Source organism: Coturnix japonica, chromosome 3 (assembly GCF_054131305.1).
Source record: "Coturnix japonica strain WE chromosome 3, WE-NBRP24, whole genome shotgun sequence".
NCBI classification, from domain to species: domain Eukaryota; kingdom Metazoa; phylum Chordata; class Aves; order Galliformes; family Phasianidae; genus Coturnix; species Coturnix japonica.
The window spans coordinates 95,459,125-95,483,720 of record NC_140665.1 but is presented as its reverse complement, the minus strand read 5'-3'; positions in this window follow the sequence as shown (position 1 = coordinate 95,483,720).

Sequence of the window (24,596 nt, the reverse complement as noted above, 5' to 3'; positions counted from 1 at the left end):
CGGCTCCAGCCTACAGTTACAGTCTAGGAACAAGTCTCATCCTAGTACAGCAAAGCTCTCAGTAGTGAAGCTTTCCTCAATTTTCATGCTTTAAGTTGACATCTTCTCAACCTGATCTAGCTGAACATGTCTAAATCTTCACAGATATTCCTGTAAACCAGTGATGACCGTTATACAGTGCTAATAATATAACCATATACTATTTTTTAGTTTTTGTCACTTAAAACCACATTAACATGAGAGGAAAAATTCAATGTGACATAACTCGTTATTTCATCAGTAAAAACAAAATTAATGTGAAATAAGCTGGAAATACAAGTATCTTATTCTGAACTGGAAGTGGCTGCAGAAAGGTAGACCAAATGATCAGACTGAGGAGATACTTAAAAATTCCTAGTCTACTGCTATTTTTGTGCATGTATATTTATGAATGAGGAAAACTACAATCAAATAAAACAGCTAAACATGGTAGAACACACCTCATCTACACAGGATGTCATCCTCCTATGATTCTTCCAAAGCTTTTCAGTGACCAGCTGTTTTCCCCGAAAAAATGCCATGTTTTTCATATCAAATACATTTCTGCACTTATGCAAGTACAAGGTATTACTAAATATTACACTTGGAGGGTAACACTGTGCCATACAATTCTTTTTATAATGACACAGAAATACCTCCAAAGCAAAACACTGATACCAACACAGACCATAACAAGAAGACGTAAATTACATCTTACTATACGGCTTCAATTTAAATACTACTTAAAGCTTATAAAGTAAATTATTTATGATGGAAAATTATATAAAAGTGCTTTCTTCCAGATCTTCCATTACTGTCAGAGAGATAAACAGACACACGATTTAGTGCCTAACTCTTGAGGATGTGAGAAAAGAGAAGAGCCCCAGCTCTCAGCCTGTTCTCATAGCGGAGGTGCTCCAGCCCTCTGATCATCTCTGTGGCTCTCCTCTGGATTCACTGCAACAACTCCATGTCCTTTTGTTTGGATCTCCAGAACTGGACATTGTACTCCAGGTGTGGACCCACAAGAGCAGAATAGAAGGGCAGAATCACCTCCCTTGGTCTGCTAGTCATGCTTCTCTTGATGCAACCCAAGATACAGTTGGCCTCCTGGGCTGCAAGCACCCACTGCTGGCCCATATTGTCTTCCATCAACCAACACACCTAAATCCTGCTCAGAGCTATTCTCAAGCCATTTGCTGCCCAACCTGTATCTGTGCTTGAGATTACCCCTACAATGATGCAGGTCCTTGCAATCGGCCTTATTAAACTTCATGAGTTAGGCATGGGCCCACCTCTCAAGCCTATCCAGGTCACTCTGGATAGAAGTTGTGGTTCGTGTCTCTATCCCAGCATGAGAAAAGATTTAGTTTCTTTCAACATTTAAATGAAAGCACACCTTCTAGTAGAAACACCCCAAGATGAAGGAAAAAAAAAAAAAAAAAAAAAAAGGCCTGTGAAAAGACAATTGCAGTGCTAACCAGCTCAAATTATGTGCATGTCTTACATGAAAGCTAAAACAAGCAATGTGTTTGTCTGTGTATGTGGAAAAAACGCAGGTTAGATAAATTTGATTTTTTCATTGAAAATGAAACATGATAAGGTATGCTGGAGAAGAAGCTAGGATTTCAGTGTTGGTGAAACTCAAGGTAAAGATTATCTCCATATTTAGTGAAGTCCAGGTCACTGTGCATACTGGTGCATTCTGAATGTGGTCTGCATATGAAATTGCAAATGCCTGATATTTCACAGCTTACAGAGTCCTCTGTGAAACACAAAGTTTGATTTAAGAATTCTTATAATTATGAAGATACCCACTGTTGAAGATGATAGAAAATCACCAGCACATGAAAAGTTCTCACTCAATGTATCTAAAAATCTAAACTTTATATTAAATAAATAGGTAAAGCTTTGTAGAATCAAACAGAAAAACTTACTTGGTGTACTGAGTGCATTTTTTTTTTTTTCCGAAAAGAAATGCCATGCTTATTCTTTTCCTGTGAGTAAGATGGAGTATTTGGGTATTGCTAATTGTTGTGAAACATTGTTTTGCAGCCAGAGGCTAGGAAACACGGACATAGTATTTGTTCTCTGATTATAGCCACTGTGGCTTGTTAAGAAAGCCAACATAGGAAACCATTAATAATCACTCACATCCTCAAAAACATAGTGACTGACATGTGAAAATTAAAGGAGAAGGTACGTGGCTGTGTTTTTTTTCCAGATATCCAAAGTTCACTTAATGCAAGTGTCATAAATCATCAACAAAACATATTGGCAACATGGAGTACTCAGATAAAATTAGCACAGTCCGAAGCCCCTCCTTTGATGAGGAAGAATTCACACGATTTATAGACAAATATAACTTTTGTCAAACTACAAATGGGCTCTGGTAACTTCCCAGCTGAGTGGAGAGGCTATGGGAAATGTGCAGTCTGCAGACCACGTTCTGAAACAAGCATAAAAATGTACTGGTACAGTGCAAATCCCATAAATAAGACAGACACTCAGCCCAGCTCTTCTGATGTATGAATCACCACAGAAATGGCAGATGATGAGATGACAAGAGTTAAAGAGAGGCAGTCTGGCTGGTAAAAGGCACCTCAGTTTCCATTTTAGAGAAAAATAAAGCTTTACTTAAAATCTGAAACAATAGCCTAGAAAGTTTACTTCTGCCGCATGAAAAAACCTATTTGCTGCATTCATGAACTGCATCTGAGCATTCAGACAAGAGGAAATGTGGATTACACGTATCCCTTGCAGCAAGAGATGACATACAAGGATTCTTCCTTCCCAATCACACTCTTGCCTAGAGCCAGGAGTTACTCTGGGGTTGTACTGTTCAGTTCACTGCTTATGTTCATCTTTTATTGGCTTTAATCAGAGTTTCATGATTATAACTAATAAGATAATAAGTCCCTAAGCACTCAAAGCTCACGAGAAAAAATCCAGCAATCAGGTGGGATTCATCTGATCTAATCTCAGCTGTAATGCATCTAGACTCAACACTGGCTAGTATTTCTCTGTAGCCAGTGAAAAGAAAGGCAGTTCCAAAGAGAAAATCAACTCAGTTACACTAGGACCTGGTTCTTTGACAGGACTGGTTCTCTTCTGGTGACATCTCTGTTCCTACACTGACTAAAAAGCAAACCTGGATAATTCACTTGGCCAAGATGGCTTTGTTTCATACAGCTAAGATCATTGCCTATCAACACCCATGCGGGTGAGTAGTTTTGCAGATTTCTATGACTGTTTGCAAGTTGATGACAAGTCAATTTCTTTACTTCTGTGACTAAAGCCAAAACATGACCAGAGAAACCTGAAAATTTTAGGCACTTTCATAAGGATGAAATAATAAAAAACTTTATTTTAATAAAAGCACTTACTACTTGTCTAGTTAAAAATGTAGAAAGTCACAAAAAATCACAGGGTATGCTATTATGACATCTGTCTGCATTCAGTATTCATGGGAATTTTGTTAAGGAATTTTATGTATGGTATCTTATCACAGAATCATAGAATCATGGAATGGTATGAGTTGAAAAGGACCACAATGATCATCTGGTTTCAACCTCCCTGCCACAGGCAGAGCTGCCAACCACCAGACCAGGCTGCCCAGAGCCACATCTTGCCTGGTCTTGAATGCCTCTAGGGACAGGGCATCCACAGCCTCCTTGGGCAACCTGTTCCAGTGTATCACCACCCTCTGGGTGAAAAACTTCCTCCTAATATCTAACCTAAACCTCCCGTTTCAGTTTAAAACCATCCTTCCTTATCCTAACACTATCCACAGCTGCTCCCCCTCCTGTTTCTATGCTCCTTTCAAGTATTGCAAGGCCACAATTAGGTCTCCCAAGAGCCTTCTCTTCTCTAAGCTAAACAAGCACAGTTCCTTCAACCATTCCTCATAGCAGAGGTGCTCCTGCTCTTTGATCATCTTAGTGGCCCTCCTCTGGACCCACTTCAAGAGCTCCACATCCTTCCTGTACTGGGCGCCCCAGGCCTGGATGCAGTACTGCAGATGGGGCCTCACAAGAGCTGAGCAGAGGGGGACAATCACCTCCCTCGCCCTGCTGGACACCCATTTTTTAATGCAGCCCAGAACACAGTTGGTCTCCCAGGCTGCAAGCGCACACTGCTGGCTCATTTCCAGCTTCTTTTCCACCAGGACCCCCAAATCCTTCTACACAGGGCTGCTCTCAAGTCTTATAAGTGTGTAGTAGGTTTGGACTAGTGTAAGTTGTATTGGAAATTAATTTTGTGAGCTGAAGAGTACACCTAAGGCATTACGTGTTTAGAGTTATAGCTTCTGTTACTGAGACATGTTTGGAGACCTCTGATGTTTCATTCTAGATATCCACCTTCAGAATTCTGTCCACCATAGACTTCATCCAAACCAGCTAGGATGATTTACTCCTACTCTACGGTGTGCGACTGAAGCTGGATATATCTGCCTTTAGTTTTCAGTACATTTTTTTTAATGGGTATTTCTTTCTCTGCTCAATGCAAGCAAACTGTTCTGCACAAATTCCCTTCCTTGAGTATGTTTTACTACAAGCTGGAGATTTCATGTTGGTGCCTAGGGATCTAGGGGATCTAAAATGAAGGCGAGGATCGGCTTAAAACATACTTAGAAAGAAGTGTTAATGAACTGTTAGTAGTTTAAATTTCTCTCCAATGATGCTGTCAGTACAGTACCAGCATAAGTGGACTTTACAGGACATATCCTAGGTACTTAATATTAAGTAGGACAGTCACCAGATGGTAGGCGCCTGGCCTTTATGCCAAGAAAATTAAACTCTTAAATTCCTTTTTGAGGTGTTGAAGGCAGGTTCCTCTGAAAAAAGGTTTTAAAGACATAAGAAAAAGACTTGCCCTTCCATTTTAATACTATACAGCACCTGATTTAGGTGATCTGAATAGGTGTTTAGGTGTATGAACATGTACCAAATCAGTAAAAGCTGCACATAGAATCTGTACCAGAGGCAAGAAATGAACTTGGATTTCCTGACTAATTTAGTTTCTTTTCCAAAATTCTTTTTCTGGGTCAATAAATTGTGTAAATGCCATTATTTCCTCACTAATAATTTAAGGCTACATCAGGAAGTCAGGCTTTTTCTAATAAATACAGAATATTAACCTGATACTGCCTCACCTTTTAGACTAAAAACACACTGGCTGTAAACTTAGAGTCTGCCGGGAACCAATCAGCTACCTCAGAAATCTGTAAAATGATCCGGGGATATTGTGGGAGCCATTCAGTTCTTTTAAATGCATCCTGTATATGTGGATAAAGTTACCGGACTTATTTCCTTTTAATAATCATGGACTAATTAATTAATACATTAACTACAATGGTGAAAATGCTTTTTTATTTCTTACTCTGTTTTGTTGGATCATTTACCACAGTTTCAGAACAAAATATAAGCCTCTATTGTGACAAAATTAATAGAAAGATTTTGAGACACAACCATTATCACAACAGAATATAACACAAACTCAAGCATGCAGTCAGGCATTAGACTTTACCACAGGCCAGCGTTTTTTATTCAAATAATGATTTATATTTTTAGAAGCTTAATCAAACTTGATTAAGTTTTAAAGAGCCTGTCAATACTTTATGATCCTTATCTAACATTTAATTATTATTTTTTAAAGATTACTCCAAACTGAATTGGAGTTCCTTGATCTCTTTGTGTCATTATTATTACTATTTATTTTTGAGGAGTCCTCTCTTACTCAAATGCTACACTCATCTGATATGAGTGCTGGGCTTGTAAGACTTTTTTTTTCTTAAACTAAGTCTTGGCTTACGTGTTGTCACTGTTTGGACTCACTGTATTAAGGTTTCATGGCTCACTTTCAGCCCTAGAAGAGACAAGCGCTGTCTTCTGGGACTTTGAATTGCAAAAGTAACCAAGTACTTGGCATCTTTGAGCAACCAAATTTATGCTAGACTTGTAAGTTTTAACATGCACCCTCTCTTTCCTTTTAAAAAATGTAGCATCCTAAATGTCTCACAGAACAAAGGTGTGTAAATATGAGTTCTCCCAGGAACACTTATTGAAGAACTGGTTGCATCTTGATGCAAAAACTGAAATAAGATGCAGCAGTGCTTACATTCTATAGGAGTGCATTTCTTCTGAACTATCAGAGAAAGGCACAGCCAAGGAAAAAAAGTGAGTAAAGAAGGGGACCTGGCTGATAATGCTACAATATAAAATTTCTTTTCCCCAGCAAAATACATATCTAGCTTACAAATAAAACAACCCAAGCATGTTGAAGATTAAATGATTTTAAAGTATTTCAGACTGGCTGTGATATTTTGGAATCTCCACTGAGTTTTTGATCCAATAAACCAAAATTCGTAACTTGTTAACTCTTTTTATATGTATACTTTTTTCAAAGTACATTAAAATGAAAAGAATAAATCAGGATGATCAACTAAAACATCTTGTAAAAAGAATTGACAATAAAAAGAGGAAAAGCATTGCTATAGGAATCTTAACATATATTGATCAGTGGGAAAAGCCAAATGCAGGCAGCATATTAGGGGAGAAAATTCCTGGCAGAGTGATCCACAGGAATGTGGGAAAGTGTCAGAAACCCCATTTCTCATGGAATTTAAATCCAGACTGAACTGAATGCTAAAAACTGTGCTGTTGGGAATAATTTTATATTAACTTGGGCATCAATTGGATGATTTAATAGATTTTTTCAGGATCTGATTACTATTAGTCTAGCATTCCCAGCTGCTTTGGCCTGCACAGACTCTTCAATCTCCGGATTTCTTTCCTTAACATTGACTAATAATAGCAATTTTACCAGTGGCCCATTAACTCAACTTTAGTTTTTATTAGGATAATAATATTTTGGCAGGTGATTAAAGCTTTCTTCTTCATATTCCTCTCAAAAATTCAAAAGTAAAAACATGTTTGAGTGTAGCTGAGACACAGTTGAGCTAGTGGTACTTGAGTTTAACACAGGTCCTCCCACTTCAACATGACTGACAACTAAATACAATGCACTTATTTTCCCCTAAATTACCTAATCACTGTGAATAAAACCTGATGAAAGCTTATCGCTATCACTCCTTGACAACTACTTGGTCTTCTTTCTGTGCAGGAGGTGCTCCATGTTTTGTAACTGACCTTCATTGATGCAGGTGACATTCTAAGAGTGCTGCTGTCGCCCACTCAAATATTGCTCAAGGAGCATGGTTATGACCATTTATTTAATGAAGCTTTATACATCCTCTGCCTTGTGTTTGTGTCTTCTCAATGAGGAAGTGTTACTCCATGCAGATCACCTGCCTCCAGGAAGTAGAGGGAGCTCAGGTTCATTCTGGCTAACTTGGGGTTATCGACTGAGTCATAAAGTTCAGCCCATTGAATTTGCATTCTAAACGTCCACCCAGCTTCATGGGCAAGCTGGAAGACTGATATACAGATGTTGGAGGCCTTGAAGCAGCATAAGCAAAAGTATCCCTGAATGACAGCCATCCCTATTCTTGTAACACGTCTCAGGTAACAGCATTTTACAGCTGTTAGGTGAACCCACTGCAATCTGGTAAATGTGGGGTCAGTAAAGTTATTTAATATTGAATACAGACTTTGAGAGTGTTCTTGCCATAGCTCAGGTCCTCTGGTTTATCTTGTCTTAAGAAAACTGCCTTTCAAATATTAACACCTCAAAAGCTGTCTTTTTTATTATATATCAACTAAACTAAATTTTAAAAGACATTTTTGTAGGTGGTTGAAAAAAAATTTGTATGGGTTTTTAAACTTTTGGTTTAATTTATCAAATAACCTTGCACTGTGCCAGTAAAAAATCTGTGACGTTCAATAGGCCTCAAAATATCTGACTTCTGAACTGTGGTTTAGTTACTGGATATTAAACCATTATAAGAACACTGAATGTAAGGAATTTGGAGTAAACTCCAAAGGTAGGAAATTTTACTCAAAAACACTCGCTTCGAGGTTTAGCAAAATAGGAACACAAAGCAAAACTTTTGGGTAAACGCCTTCTATAGTCTTCCCTACCTACGCTCCTGTCAGAAAACAAAACCTGTATGTTGTGATCAGAGCAGAATTTTTGTGGTTTACTAGTCATAATGATTTATTTGTATATGGCTTTAAAAAGAAGAAATCATCTTTGGAATAGCAAATTACAGGTTGCTTGTTGGACAGGAAAGCCAAGTAATGCACTCTGCATAAGATACTGATTTCATGGGATGGGTAATGTTTGCAGTAAACACGAAGTGTATTTGAGAATTATTACACTGTCGTAAAGTGCTCTTCTTGTAGCTTGGGAACAGGTAGAAATGACAAAAAAGAAAAAAAAAAACAACCACTAATATAAAAAGTGGAATAATGATTGTAGACTTATAATACTGTCATCCAGCAGTGAGACTCTGCGTTGTTAGACAATAATAAGGCAGTGATAGCGACAAGGGAGAATGGCTTTAAACTGAGGGAGGGGAGATTTAGATTAGATCAACAGTTAGATCAACTGAGAGAGCAGTGAAGTTGCCCAGGGAGGTTGTGGATGCCCTTCTCCTGGCAGTGCCCAAAGCCAGGTTGTTTGGGGCTAATGAAAGGAACCGCAGCACGTCCTGACCTCATACTCCAAAATCACCATGATGGTTTGGCTGCTTCCATACTTGTAAACTTTCTCACCCTCTGAACTGGGTGGCTGCCTCCAGCTGCTTATTGGGAAAGGTTTGATCTCTCTAAAGTTGTGCCTGGGAATCTTCTGCTAGACTGTTAGCTTGTGCAGGCTGCATTTGTGAAAGATACCATTCCTGCTGCTAAACTGGGCTGAGTTTCAATCTCTTGAAAGGGCTTGATTTAGTAATGAAAGTGAGAGCAAACTTGGGCTGCTCACCTGTGCTGAAATCACAGACTCACAGCTCCTGTGCCAGGCAGTTGGAGCTTGCACAGGCATCACTCCTGGCTCTGCAGTCACTGCTTCTTGTCATGTACAGACACGCTGCTGTAAGAGGAGCACAATTTGCTGCTCTGTTCCCTATCGTTTTACTCAACTTGTATACAAGTTGGGTGGGATCCTCTCACTTCGACATCTGTGTGCTGGCATTCCAATCTGACACCATTTATACTTAATGGGGAGAAACAGACAGTTTGGCTTGCTGTTCTAGCCTCTCTGAGAAGTCTGTGTTAGGATAAGATCAGTCACACCCAGGAAGCACCTATTTATCCCCAGAGGAAGTCTCCAGTGATAAGGTCAGATGCAAAAGTCTGTATTTTAAACACATCTGTTTCAGCAGATCAGTTTGCCTTTCCTGCTTCCTTGTTAATTTGCACTGTTACTTCCATCACCCTTCAACCTCATTGCTACAATGGAGAGAACACAGGATTGTAACCGGCATATAAAAAGGCTCAGAGACACAGTTAGTGGCTAAGAAGTTGTGTTTATCTCACCAATCCTGTCAAAGCTGTCTGTGTGTATTAGACTTGTTACATGGTCAGTGTGAGATGTAACTTTATGGGATAATATACATGCTGTCTGCCCTTTTACATTGATTCATCCAAACTTTATCTATAACTGTTAAATAGATCTGGGAGTGGAAAAACAAACGTCTACCATCTGCTCCTTGTTATTTATGATGATTTCTTCAATTAAGTCCAATTAACTTGCTGTCAATGATTAAGTGTAATGGGTAATAATAACTTGACTTCATCATTACCACCAGTATTATTAGCTCATTGATTGCAATAATTTCAAAAATTACCCATCAGAATAAAATATGTTTAGCACCTGGTTTGTCTGTTTAGGAACATCTGCTATAAATGTGTGATATATGTGGAATTTAATGTCTCTTGATGTGAAAGGGAAGCATATAATATGTACTTTGAGAGTCAGTGCTGGCACAAATTTATTGTGAGATGATGAGAGAATCAAATAAAAAAACAGTCCAGAATTTATTGCCGGACTCACAGAACTGTCAGAACAGGAATGGAACTGTTGTATATTTACCAGACTGAATTTCAGGTCTAGCAAGGAGATGTTTTGGTTATAGATGATCTGAACTTATGCGCCTATGTTGTACTGTAACTTGTTCTAATGGAAGAATTAAGAGTACGTGTGCAGATTGCTGGATACCCAGCCATCATCAGGCTGCTCACCAGAGGTAGATGCTTTTCTCCAAATGCCCTGGCTTTGTTTTTTGTCGTTGCTTGGAGTCTTGCATAAAGACATTATAGTTATGAAATGGAGCAGGGACATGATTTAGCACTGGGTTGTTATAGCTAGGGTAGTATAGTTAGGTAGCAGTTGGACTTGATGATCATTAAGTTCTTTTTCAACCTGAACAATTCTATGATTCTATGAGCTTTAAAGGTTTGTTTCATCTTCTTAAACACAGTGTGCAGCAAGTGAAAGCAGATTTTGTTTACACTCCTATATTGTACCAGCTAACTATATTCCTGCTTTGCTCAATGCAGACAAATGCATTTGTCCACAATTAACTGCATGTGCCATCCCCTAAGTTTGCCATGTGGTTTAGGTCAAGTGTCTTACCGTCATGTAACTCTAGTTTCCCTGTAACCATATGGAATTGCCATGGAATAAGTGCTGTCTGGAACAGCTCACAGCAGACTCTGTTCAGACAACTAATGATTCCCCAATCTTTAAATGTGCCAGTTAGTTCCCTTTCCTGCAAGCAATCTTTTTCTTCGGCATCATGAATTAAAGAACCAAATTCTCCTCTGATTTACATTCTTTGGTGGGGCTAATTTACAAGAGCACATTATGGCCTTAATTATACTTGTAATTTTCCTACCTACTCCCTCAGAAATGCTCAGGATCATGATTTTATTTTCACAAACATCTAAAAAACAAATGCCAGTTTATGATTTCTGAAAAATGAAAAATTTGGAGAAAAACTAATAAAACGTCTGGCTGTTATTTATACACTGAATGTCTGTTCATTGGCTTGCCAGATCTGAGAAACATTAATTATGGTGGTGTATTTTTTTGACTACAAGGATTTGAGCCACACTTTTATTTTTTTTTAAGACCTAACTCAGACTCAGAAAAACAAGAAAGATTTTGGCTAGTCTTACCCCTTTTCTAATGTTTCATTGCCCATTTTCCCCAATTTTGCCATCTGGAATGTAAATCAAGGGTGGTTTGTTGTTTTCCTTTAAAAAATTGTGTCTTATCAAATTTTCATTATTTGGCTATTTAACAAAATGCAGATTGGTAAGGTAATGCTTATTTGGTGTGATTATTTCATTGGATACTTGGCGCAAAGTCTTCAGGAAATTTAGTAGTCTGGTCTTTAAGCCTCTGATCTTTTTCCATTGGCTTTTCCTAAGAAATATTAAAGAACCAGAAGCTAAATAGCTTCGTGGATATTATTTGACAGCTAGCTTTCATGCAAAGTGTGAAGTTTCCCAACGAAAGCACTGATTAATCTCTGTCTCTAAAGCACTTTATGTTGGAGAGGGTAGTAGGCATTATCTTGCCTATCACATGTATGACAAAACCAATTCTAAGGTCTTCTAGTGGTTTCCTAGCTCAGCAGTTCTTGTTTCCAGTATTTTCACAGCCTGTCACTAGATTTAAGTGTCAGGTCAGATTTTCAGTTGGAGTTTAGTTGATTTGCTACAGATGGAGAAGAAACTCCATATATTTTCAACACACACACACACAAATTGCTAGATTTGTTCTGCTGATGTGTAGTCTTCCCTGCATAACAAGCTTTGAAAAATGCTCCATCTCAAAAATCACTCCTCAAAAGGATGGAAGATGCTTATCTCATAGTGATGTTCATCATTCTGATCCTCTACTCTTACAGTTTAACTGCTGCTCCTGAACCAGACCAAATTCAGGTGCCTGGGCGATCTTACACCAAGAAGGACAATAAAAAAAGAAAACACAAAGAAAAAGTAAACAACTCGCCCCACAACAAAAAACTAGGGTGTTTTTCTCTGGAAATACAAAGAGGTCATTCACAGGTTCAAAATTCACTCTAAAGTGCTTTAGCTCTGATGCTGTTGCAAAGCAGAAATATCATTATTGCAGAGAGCTGATTGCTCATGTGAACATAAAAAACGTGAAAAGAATCAAACTTTTTTTTTTTTTTTAATTTTTAAATCACTTAAATTTATCTACAAAAAACACACATCTTCATTGAAGTGCATCTTTAATAGATTGTATCTAGAAGGTTCTCAAGAAAGTCTCAAGAAATATTTTATTGTTGGTGAGAAGTACTCTTCCTGTGTGTGGTGTTTTGGGATGTCTGCTTGATTTTGATCAGAAGTTCCTTCCAAACCTGAGACAATCACAATATTTTACTTGGACTTTTGGCTGCTGTGCTAATTTAGTTCATCCTTATAGGCCCAAGCCCTATAATCCCAGAATCTCACAGAGGTTCTTCCTTCAGGATCTGGTAATGTGTTACCTCCTCATATTGAGGCTGGATACCAGGAATCAGAACTTCTTCTCTGTAAAAGCAGAACTTTTACCTGCAAAAAATACTTCAATTTTTTTTTATAGCTGGATTTTTATTTTTTGCTTTTTATGAAGAATATAGGAATTTCAGTCACTTTCCATCATTCCTAAATCAATCTCTTCTGTTTAGAATTAAGCATAACTCAGTTTGTCTGCCTCACATAAACTTAAGTATTCTCCTCAGTGTCTGACCATACACTGTGAAGGTGCATTTCCTATCATACTTTTCCAGTGCACCAGTGGAGGGGCCAAGAGTCACCACTGCTGAAATGCAATACCCACCACCACACTGTGCTCACATCCACTGTTTGGTATCCATAAGCATTCAGCAAGCAACTATGAATGTCAGTGGGTGCCATTTTTTCCCCATAGAGGAATTCAGCAACTCACCTATGCTTCAGACACACTTTCATTTCAGGTGCCATTTTGTCACATGGCAACAAAATGTAACAGGATATTGGTGGGAAGGTGCAGCCTATACTACTGTACCACCAACATCTGCCTCTGCTTTTATGGGTCAATGTAAAACAAAATAGAAGGCATGGCTTTGGGAGCAGCGCTCATAATTACATTCAAAAGCCCTGGCAACATCCTTGTCTTTTATAGTTCTAGAGCAGCTACTTTCCTATTAGCAGAACACAGTTGATATGTGTATGCTTTCAATGTAGAAGCAGCTGAAGCAAGGCAGGATAGATCTGGACCAAAGTATTAGAAAATATTTTACCCTGATATAATGCATCACAACCCAGATTTTTAGCTGTTAAATATCAGTATAGTCAATTGAAGTCAATGGAGCTACACACTTCAGCTGTACCTCTCTTTAGCCACAACTCTGAATTTTATATAAGATTTCTTTGGCCTCTCCCATCCACACAAAATCTTCATTGGAATTAATGTCTGGCTCTATTGGCAAACAAGCAATGGAAACAAAAGTTTAGTTTTCAGGAAACAGTACATCATTCCTTGAGATTTACTTATGCAATAAAGGTAAACACACAGTGTTAAAAATAAATAAAATTACCAACCATCATGGTGTCCTCCACAAACATCAGCCGTGTAGGTCAATAAATAACACACGTAGAGCAGCAGTGATAAACATAAATTAGTACTTAGGGACAAATAAAAATTCAGTCAGCTTGTACACTATTAGTCCAACTGCAATGTTGAACAAAGCATAAGACAAGGGATTACATGGATAAAAATATATATAGATAGATAAAATCAGCACCATAACAGCTGCATTTTTGAAGACAGATCTTGTATTCAATGTTGTGTTAAAAAGTCCTGGAAGTTTGTATTCCTTGTAGGATAAACACATAAAACATACTTTACTTGCAGCATTTCATATAGCAACCAAAAGTAAAATAATCTGTTTCTTCATTAGCTGTCTTAATGCATCTGCTTGAAAAATCTGCTTTTAAAAACAGCCTTTGAGGCCTGGTTGCTCTTTTGTTGTTCAGCTTCTCTTTTAAATTGTTGTCCTCTTTCACTGTGGCATTGAAGGAAGAGTCCATCTACTGACTGCTTTGCAGCCTGGGTTTCCACACTGTTATGAACTTTAGGCCATGAACAAGTTCTGTTTCCCAGTGTGGCAGCAACAACGATGGGGAGAGATGCTGAGGTGAAGAGCAAGAGATGCTCTCCTGAGGGGCATGGACTTGTTCCTGAAAATCTGTTGGAGAAATAGTGCTTGGTGAGGAGGTCAGCTGCTCAGATAACTCAACCTCAAAGGATTCTCATGAATTTTGAGTGATGGCTTAATTCTGTGTGACCAGCTGGTGTGATAGATTCTTGCCAGGATATCAAGTCCCAATCTGAGAGGCAACACAGGATGTTAGAATTCTGATGTGATTTGCTTGTCCTAGCTCTCAGCATTGAAATTCATGATGGCATAGCAGAAAGAGGTTAGATGCACTTGGAGACGGATTAATGTCTAAGTCTTGTCTAAAGGTTTATAAGCTGATACATGCAGATGTATAGTATTTGTGATTCACAGCAAATGAGGACCTATACACCTAACATGCAACATACATTTTTGTCTGAAAATTTAGCACTTCTATAGATCCTCACATTCTATGCTTCACAATTTTAACTCCTTTAACCTAATGAAACCTATTACTCTTCTTTTGTGGACTTTGAGGGCAACAAGGCTTGTGAAGGGCTTGTAAATCAGCCCTATGAGGAGAGACTGAGGGAGCTGGGGCTGTTTAGTCTGGGGAAGAGGAGGCTGAAGGGAGATCTTATTGCTCTCTTCCAGTATCTGAAAGATGCTTACAGTGAGAGCGGGGCTGGTCTCTTCTCACTGGTGACAAGTGACGGGATGAGGAGAAATGGCGTCAAGTTGTGCCAGGGTAGGTTTAGACTGGATGTTAGGAAACACTTCTTTACAGAAAGGGTAGTTAAACACTGGAATAGGCTCCCCAGGGAAGTGGTTGAGTCACCATCCCTGGATGTGTTTAAGAGCCGACTGGATGTGGTTCTCAGAGATATTATTTAGCAGAGGGTTATTGGAGTTAGGGTACTATGGTTAGGCTGTGGTTGGATATGATGATCTTCAAGGTCTTTTCCAACCTGGGTAATCCTATGATTCTGTGATTCTATGACTTCCTATTTAAGGGTCCCATTCTTTGCCAAAACCCTGTTCTACTCAGTATAAAGACACAGATAGGAATTATTTTTATTTCAAAGGTTACGCTTGTTCGAAAGAAGGAGGAGAAAAGGATGAATGGATGGAAGACATAGAAGTAAGACTGTGTATCTCTATGCAATTGGAATTGCTCACCCAAATCAATTTATATTGTAAAAATAAGTAGATGTGGTTTGATGTGTAAATAAGCCCAAATTTACTGTATCAAAATTAACACTCAAGTACTCATTTTTAATATATTTTTCTCTCACTATATACAACATCTATACTATTATGTAAGAGAAGATCCAAAGGTATCTTTCAGTTATTCTACTTGGAACTCCTTTCTAGTTAAAAACAAACAAACAAACAACAACAACAACAACAAAACCACAAAATAATATTTCTTTCATGTTTTTAAACTGTTCCTACCCAGTATGCTTTTTGTCTCTCAGACTCACATCCTATTTTATACATTTATTCAGTGTATGACTGAGTGTTGCCATGCACAGCCATTAAGTTCCCTTTTTTTCTTATCGTGGGGGATGGTGTCTTCATATCAGGTCTATTGTTTATTTATCACTGGCATTTATAGTAAGCTAAACACAACCTGCTTGATTCCACACTGCTTGCACTTAACCAAACCACTTTCCCAGGTGTTCTGCCTACTGCATAGTTTAAAGTTTCCAAGATTTCCCTTCAACAGATGTTAAACTCACTGGTCTCTAGTTTCTTGGTCTTTAATCTCTTGACCCTTTTTAAACTAATGGAGTTGTATTTGCCGCTTCCTAATCCTCTGGAATCTCCTTCTCAGTTTTAAGAATGTCAGTTAATTTCATGCCTTTTACCAAAGCTTGTGAAATCATGTTGTTTGGACCTGGGGCTTTATCTACTGTTAGTGCACTCGTTTTTGTTTTTCTAATAAGAGATTTTGGTTTTTACTATACAATGCCTTCCTTTTGTCTCTGGAAAACTGATCCATTGTTCAGTTAGAGCAGTGTTCCACCTTCTTCTAAGACAAAAAGAGAGTAACTGTTTAACAGGTTGTTTTATTCCCTTGTGCCTTGATTCTAAGACAAAAAGAGAATAACTGTTTAACAGATATTTTCATTCCCTTGTGTCTCCAATGGTGATCTTTACTTGCACAGAGGAAAATCAGATTGCAGAAAGGCAGTTCCCATACATCTTGCTATCCTCAGTGGGACTTGAGCATTTCCAGCATTACTCTAGATATGCGAAGCTGTACCAAAAACCCCTGAACCTGATAAAAATTGTGAGATAGCCAAAAGTTAAGAATTGTTGGGTAGCACATAGAATAAATGGTCTTGCTGTTTTTCTTGTGTCCCCTTTCTTCAAATAAGGTCTTAGTGAAGGAAAAATGTGTAACTCAGACCAAATAAGAGTGCTGTTATATTGAAGCCCACATGTGTAGAAGGGAGATGTGCTGTTGTATTCTCTTTGATAGCTAAAACACTTTCTAGGCCACCCTCACTTTTAGCCAGTTATAAACAATGTCTCTGAGCATTTTTTAACTGATCTTTTCCAGATTATCCAGATGAGAATTAAAAGATACACATTAACAACTTTCAAGAAGTGTATTTTGACTAGTTGAGAGCTGTGAAACACTTTTCCCACTGTCATTTTTTTACCTTGGTACTTTAAACTCATTTTTTTCTGTAGTTCCAGGGTGCTTCTAGCCTTATTCCTTGGAATGCCATCTCCTCATAAGTAATAAATTAAGAAATAGGTAGCCCTGAGGGTTACATTTGCTGAAACGTAACCCTTAGGTTACAAAATATGGGCTGCATCCCATACTTTTTCTGATATGAATCATACCTTTTGGCTTTAGCTGCTAAGTTCCCACTACCTATAAAATCAAGCTCTGTCAGACATGATCCATTCTTTTTCTGAAGGTTCTATTCAGGCTGTATTTCACTGAAGCAAATGTGGACACATATTCAAGACAATAGAAACATTTAAAAATTAAAAACTAATTTATTCCCCCTAGATATTCTGGGGATTTCATGTGCTCTAAGTTAGGTAACAAATACTTTTTAAAATAAAATAAAATAAAATAAAATAAAATAAAATAAAATAAAATAAAATAAAATAAAATAAAATAAAATAAATATGGAAAGTCCATAGCGTGAAGAATTTTCAGTCCAAACTGGTGGTTGAAAGCAAGGACTGCCAAGCAGATGTTATCATTGTTATTGTTATAATGTTTTACCAAGCTGGCAATATTTCCTTTGGAAACTAGAAGTGGATTGTGTGTTATCTGAGGGCCTGATTTGAGAAGGATTTGTCTTCTCTTTATGAATGAAAAAAAAAAAAAAAACCAGAAAAGAAAAGAAAAAAGAAAAAGAAGAGGCTTTGGAGGCAACTACATTCTAAAAACAATAGGAGAAAAGAAGGAAGTAAAAGCAAATTAAAAAAAAACCCCTTTAATTGTGAACTAGAGGCAAACTTTGAAGGTACTGGTAAGGGTTAAAAATTAAAAAAAAAAATAAAAAAATCATCTGAATTAACTAGAATACTGGAATTTAATATTTTCTTATATTAAGTGCAAAGTATCCAAACATACAGTTAACTAGGTCTCAGATTTCTTTCAAATATGATTCCTGTGAACTACTCCTCATTGCATATATCTGTATTCAGAACCAGAAGGTCTAAGTATGTAGCACCTACAAACAAAATACCTTGATTTCTTACTTCTTGGATTCCAGTGTTACTCTGAATTGTCTTTTTCTATGACCACAAAAATGAGACAACCTAGGGCAACCTCTTCCCATATTATCTTGACTGACTCTATGATCTATTCCATTATATTTTAAACAATACTATCAGTCTGTATTTCAAGTCTGTATGTATACAATTAACTGGATTTCACAGCTACAATCTTTCAGGAATAAATACTCTTTTATTTTTTTTCCATTAGCATTAATAAAATTTTCTAAGTAGTGCTTAAATAATTAGTGGAATTATCAAGGACTTGGTTCAACTAAATTCAAAGGTGTCAGCATAAAATGTTCAAGTACTTTAAATGATCTGACCTCGAATTTCCATTTTGAGAATAGATTTACACAGAGAAACATAGTAATAGTGAGCATCTTGAATGTTACACATCATTTTTAAAAGCGGAATGTAAATTCCAAAGTCATTTAAGCAGCTTTGAATGGTTATCTCCATACACTTCAGTCTACAAACTGTTTGTCAATCATATTTCACATTTATTTTCTCTTGAAAATTCTGCAAAAATGTTCTTGCCACATGCTAATGTGTTGATCATCTTCTGAACTCTTTTGTCCTCCTATCACCTTCCTTCTTGCTTCTTATTTCTTGTCACTTTTCTGAACCCTATAGACCATCCAGATTTAACTAACACTCTCCAGTTCTCCACAGAATGCATTCCTGTGTCTGAACATATGCTTCTCATTCTCCAATATTTTTATGCATTCATTTTTTCCCCCCTCCCCTTTTACTGCCACTACCTTGTTGGCATTGTAAAAAGAGAATACCTTTAATAGCCCTTGAACCACTGTCATTACATGCTCCAGACAGCAACCCAGGGTGCAAATGGCACCTCACCACAAGTAGGAAATGAGAAATTCTGAGCTATAATGAGACCTATTGAATTTTTTTACAGCAGCTCAACATAGGCTATTTAGCTCAGGTGTTTCTGTAATGGCAATACACATGGAAAAAACAGAGCTTTAGGCCCTTGAGATTTTTCTTCTTTCTCCCTCTTCCATATGGGAATCAATGTTATTCTTATGAATGAGTCCCTCTGCCCTAGCAAGATACAATTTCATGTGCATGCTAAATACCTACTTGTGTTACTACATGTAGATCTGTGAGATTTGGCTGATTTTCCTTGGTACCCTGCATGATGGGTGCATTGCTCTTACATGGCAATTTCCCTGTAGAAAACACTCTTCTCTTCCAAACATTTTCAAGCTATCGTTTAGGTATATATAATTTTTTAGTTTTGTATTTTTTCCCCCTATTAATTTTTTTCCCTAATAAATAATAATAATAATAATAATAATAATAATAATAATAATAATAATAATAATAATAATAAACCCTTTCTGTAAGCACTTTTTACGTATTAGAAAGCAAAGTACAGTTGACTCAGCCTTTGGATTCTGCATCCATGTTACCTCTTGCAGCACAGCTGCAAAGCCTGAAGGACTCGAGAATGTGAGGAGAAAGCTACTCAGGGCCCCTCTGGCTTCATCATAGCTAGTATTTCACCCCATGTGCCCTGAAAGTGGAGGTCATGGCCACCATCTGCAATATGAGACTGGGATGAGGTCACTAATCTAATCATGACCTAAGCCTATGCTGGAATTCCTGTCTTTGGAGAGACAGAAGCAAAAGAAACCAGGTTCAGGGGCCCTAATAAGCCAATTAAATGCATTGCATTTGCTGTCCTCATTCAGTACATTTTTATATTCATTTAAATTGTTGTTTCAGGAACATTCAGTAGAGATGCTGGTTTGTATCTGATTCAAAATAGTGAAGAAGAGAGTAGGACTTTGTTTGACAAGACTGAAACTCAGTGGGAAGATTTTTTAGGACAAAAGTTATCTCCTACAATATAATTGCATATCTTTTGACCACATGGAAGTATACTTTAGGAAATAAATTTAGGATCAGGAAAAGAATATATATTAAAAATATTTTTGGGTGATCTTGATCCCACTCCTACTTCCCTTATGGAGGAGAATGAGGTATTGACGAAATCTTTGATGCTGTTTCAATTACTGCTGGAATGTTCCCAAGGATGCTGTGTATGGGCAGAGCATATGAAAACAAAGGGAGCAGTCGATCTTCTACTGTCATTGATACACAGTCTGGGGAATTGTTTGTAAAACCGTATGAGAAAAATCTCTGGTGTACATTTTAATGCAATTCTCCTTCAGAAAGATCTAGAATTTCCACTTTGCAGTATCAAAAAGCGATTAACTCTGGCATACTTTCAGAGTAAGCAGGGATTGCATGCAGTACAATGATAAGTGTCTTGGAAATGCTTACAAATAAACAAAATGAATAAGTAGATATACGACCTACCTACTGACACCAGGAAAATCATGCCTTCTGGAAAACCTTTTTGATATATAAGAAAGACTAACTATGAAATTATATAATATTTCATTCTGATCTTTGTTTTTGACCTTCTGCTTCACAATATGATAGCAATGTCAAGAAAAATGTGTGCATGTTTTTCTAATATAGCAAAGAATATTCATCCAATTAAAGTACTTTGTAATCTGTGTGGAACTTGTATTCATTATTCATTATTACTTAGTGTCCACAAGAGTGTCTCTAAATATAAAGGCTTTTTTTTTTTTTTTTTCATCCTGAGAAAGCAGATTAGTTTTAAGACCACTGAAATGTATAAACTATGAAGAGGAGAAGAAGCGATATCTCCACTGGACTTCTTATTTTCGACATCTGGCTGTGGTCCACTGGGAGAAATGTAAGTAACAGTTTACCACATGGATTACAAATGTGCTGAATTGCAAGAATGAATATTAAATGAAAATATCCATAGCACCTGCAGCTTGTCTGGGAGAATTCCCCTTGTGTGTTGTGGGTGGGTTTTCTGAAAAACCCCTAGTGAGATGCAAACTGCAACTGCAGCTGCTTGTAGTAGCAGCTTGTCTAGTGTTACTGAAGAGTTTGCAGATTCTTTTCCCTTCAATGAATCAACATTGATCAGAGCTGCCAACATGCTAAAAAAAGAAAGAGTGGGAGCAGGAGGAAGGATTATAATCTCTAAGATGATTCCTCTGGGTTTTAGATGATGGGAATAATTTTAAAATAGTAATTAAAAGAAGAAGAAATAGAAAAAAAGAAGAAGAAAAAAAGAGGAAAAAGAAGAAGGTGAAAAAACAGAGCAGAAAAGGAAAAAGGAAAAGTGGAGTAAATGATGAACTATAAAACCAGATTGATGTATCTGTATAAGTAGCAATGTTTACTCTGTCAAAAAGTCAAACTTGTCTTTTTTCCTCTATCAAAACCCTGCAATTGTATGTCTTGCTGAGTTCACATACATTCTGTATATATTAAGCACTCATGGCACACTTGAATAGATTTGAGGTGCTGTGTTTAAGTGGGATTAAACTATGGAGAATGTTTCCCTCTTGCTATCATTTTTTAATTTTATTTTTGTTTAGAGACGTATCTAATTCTATGTGAACATGCCTTGAAAACAGAGGCTTATTAGGAAGTGTGATACTCTCCATTTTGGCCTTACGTTCCAAAGAAATAGTGAAGAACAAACTCTGTATGCTCCACATTTTGTTATCTGGTCTCTGTGAAGTGCACTTGCACATTTAGACACAGCAATGTGGAAATCAAAGGCAGATCAATGCTGGCAATACAAAAAGGGAATTACTAGTCTTTCCTTTGGGTTTCATAACGTCAAGATGATAAAAAAATATGAATGTCAAGTGGTACTTTATTCTTTTTTTTTTTTTCCCTTTTATTTCTGTAAGAAAATAAATAATATTCTGAGATGTAACAGACTGTCAAGTTACTCTATTCTGGAATTTGTGCAGGATCATGCTACTATTAAAAATAAACATTTACAGGCATTTCTCTGTACGTCTTTGATACAAGATGTCTGAAAAGAAAACCCAGTTGCATAGGGATTAAAAGAGAGTTACATGGCAAACAGTTGTTATGTAGATGTGTCCTGGGTGGTTGACTACCTCCAAATGGTACTTTTTCTCTGAGGGTGATGCTTCTAGCTTTGGTTCTAGCATGCTGTAAAAAATACTTGAAGCAAGTTTAAGGAAATCCACTGAATCAAACTGTCTTCACACAGTTCCAAGTTTTGCATCCAATGATTTTATATCCCTGTAAATCACAATCTGTTGCTGACAGACAGGATATGGAAAATACCAGCTCAGTAGTGGAGAGTCCAACTGGGTGCCAGTGAGCATGTGTGCTGCCATTACTCATGTGATCATTAAGATCCACATCTCCAAGAGGAGGCATGAGGAAATCAGAAGAGGGAGCTCTGACTGTGCTAATATGGCCATACTGGGACTTGTGTTGGAGGTAACCTAAATTATGAAGAGACACTTCTTCCTTCATTTTCCATGGAGGAGAAGGAATTGTGTTTCTTTCTACCTTTCCCAAAGTTCATGTTCTCATCCGAGTTGTGTAGCTCCCAGCAGACTCTCCAGTAACCTATTGTGTTGTGTTTCCCATCTCATAACTCTTCTTTCTTCCCTCCAGGAAAACCACAGGCAACCTTCTAGCAAAGACTTCAGCTCTCCAGGAAGCTCTGATGGGGAAATTTGGTTTATATATAACATTTGCATTAGTTCAATTTCAAAACCTATCGTATAATATCATATCTGTCTAGCCATGAGAAGTTCTTCATAATGGTCTTTGAGACACTGAAGAACTTGGGATGACATCTTTAAAGGTATCAGAATAGCAAAGACTTCCAAGTAAGGGACAAACATTTCCTATACTTTTCAGTGAAGTGAAACATGGGAAGGGTTTCCTATTCTGTATGACTTTTGGTAAGCAATTCTCTTTCCCCAGCCCTCTCCTCCACCCAAGATGAACAAAGGTTCAACAACAATAGACAAGACTTTCCAAGTCCTGCTGAACCAACCTGGACATTGCTACTGACAGGCAAAGTAGAGGAGACTGCAATGAGTAATAAATGTTTTTATCTGCCTGGAAGCTTTAGGATGCTTTCACTGGAGAGAAAGCTCCAGTATGAAAAAGTTAGAAAGCAAGTAGCGTTGGAACATTATGTGGTCACTGAGTTTTATTCAAAATGTCTCTAATAATCTTCAGAATTAGTAGTTGTCATTTCACTGCTGATTGTACAAGGAATATCAATATTTCTGTATGGTGAGTTCAGGTTCTGGTATGTGAGCTGTATGGGCATGCACCTACTTCCTGTTCTGTGTATGGAGGTCTTGGACAGCTTTCTGGGGAATTCTTAGCTCAGGCTCCCAAAAGAAACGCAAAGATATTTTCTAAAATTTGATTTAAATGATAAATATGACAGGCTAGTGTCATATTTTTCTTACTAATCACACCAGAAAACACCATTTTTTATACTAAGATACATTTTTTAGACACCTGCATGTGAATATGTGGCAGAGCTCATGGGGCTGTGTAAAATGAGTGTAATTGGATGGTTAACAATTTTTCTTTGGGTTGGTTTCTACTATTTCATCATGCTTTTACTGGAATTTTGCAGCTGCGATGTATATTACCATAATGCCTATATGTGTGAATTTTAATGGACAGAAGTTAAAAGAACCTATCTTTTTGGTTAGCAAAAATCCTAATTACTTGTTACTCTCTGCTCTCTGCTTTAGCATGCTGCTTGGAGCCTGCTATTGAGCTGCATAGATGTGTTTCTTTTACAAGGGTAATTATACAGACACCTGTTAGGACTGATATAGTTAATGCATCAACATTTCCATTGATTTGGTTTATGACCCACCTGTAAAAACTCCTTTTGGTCTGAGATTTGATGAATGATGACTAAACTGAAGTGCACAGGGAAAACAATCATTGTAACCTATTAGAGTGTGAAATCAAATTAGATACATCAGACATGAACTTTCAGAAGCTTGTTTTACATAAGTATAAAGTGAAAAATATTTATTTTCACAGTGAAGATTTGAAAGATTTTTTGACTCAAGCACATACTGCCTTGGAAATTAATTAAAATATTAATTGAATTGAGATATTCTGAGTGGAGAAATGCCTTTTGTGAAGGTTCATTAACAATTTTGCATGAGAAAATTAGTTGTTGCTTTAGCAGAGAGTTCAAAAATGATTCTGATTTAAGACATAATGCTTTTTACATTTTGTCCAGATAGAAGAATCACTTGAGACTTACTGGGAAATGTGGAAGGAATGCTACCATTTACCAATCTTTTGTTCTCTTGAACATGAACAAGACATACAGAAAGCACAAAGATTCTGTGTTCTAGCAGGTATCAATGGATGGCATAAAGTCCTGTGTGTTCTCCCCAGAGACAATCCACAGAAATAGGTGACCCATGTGAAACAAAAACTTTGTAAGGTACCCCATATGTGCTAATTAATTCCCACTCCCCCCTTCATTACCAGGGCTAAAAATCATGAAATACAATCACATGTTTGGGTAATGCTCACACAAACTTGAAAAGAGGTCTGTTAAAGGAGAGCAGAACTGCTTTTAAACTCCAGTGAGTCAGATGTTATAGAGGTAACAGACATGCTTCTGAGAGTTGTCCCAGTGGGACATGTGTCTCATCCCTTTTGTGACAGAGATGGAAACAAGTACTTTCAGGCTGGAAGCATTTTCTACTCCCAGAATAAAGGCTAGGCTAAGACAACAACAACAAAAAAATACAAGTGCCCAAGAATGGAAAATAACTTGGTCTAAATATCTAAGGTAATCTGTGTCCTTTTGAAAGTAAAGGGTGATGCAAGTGTG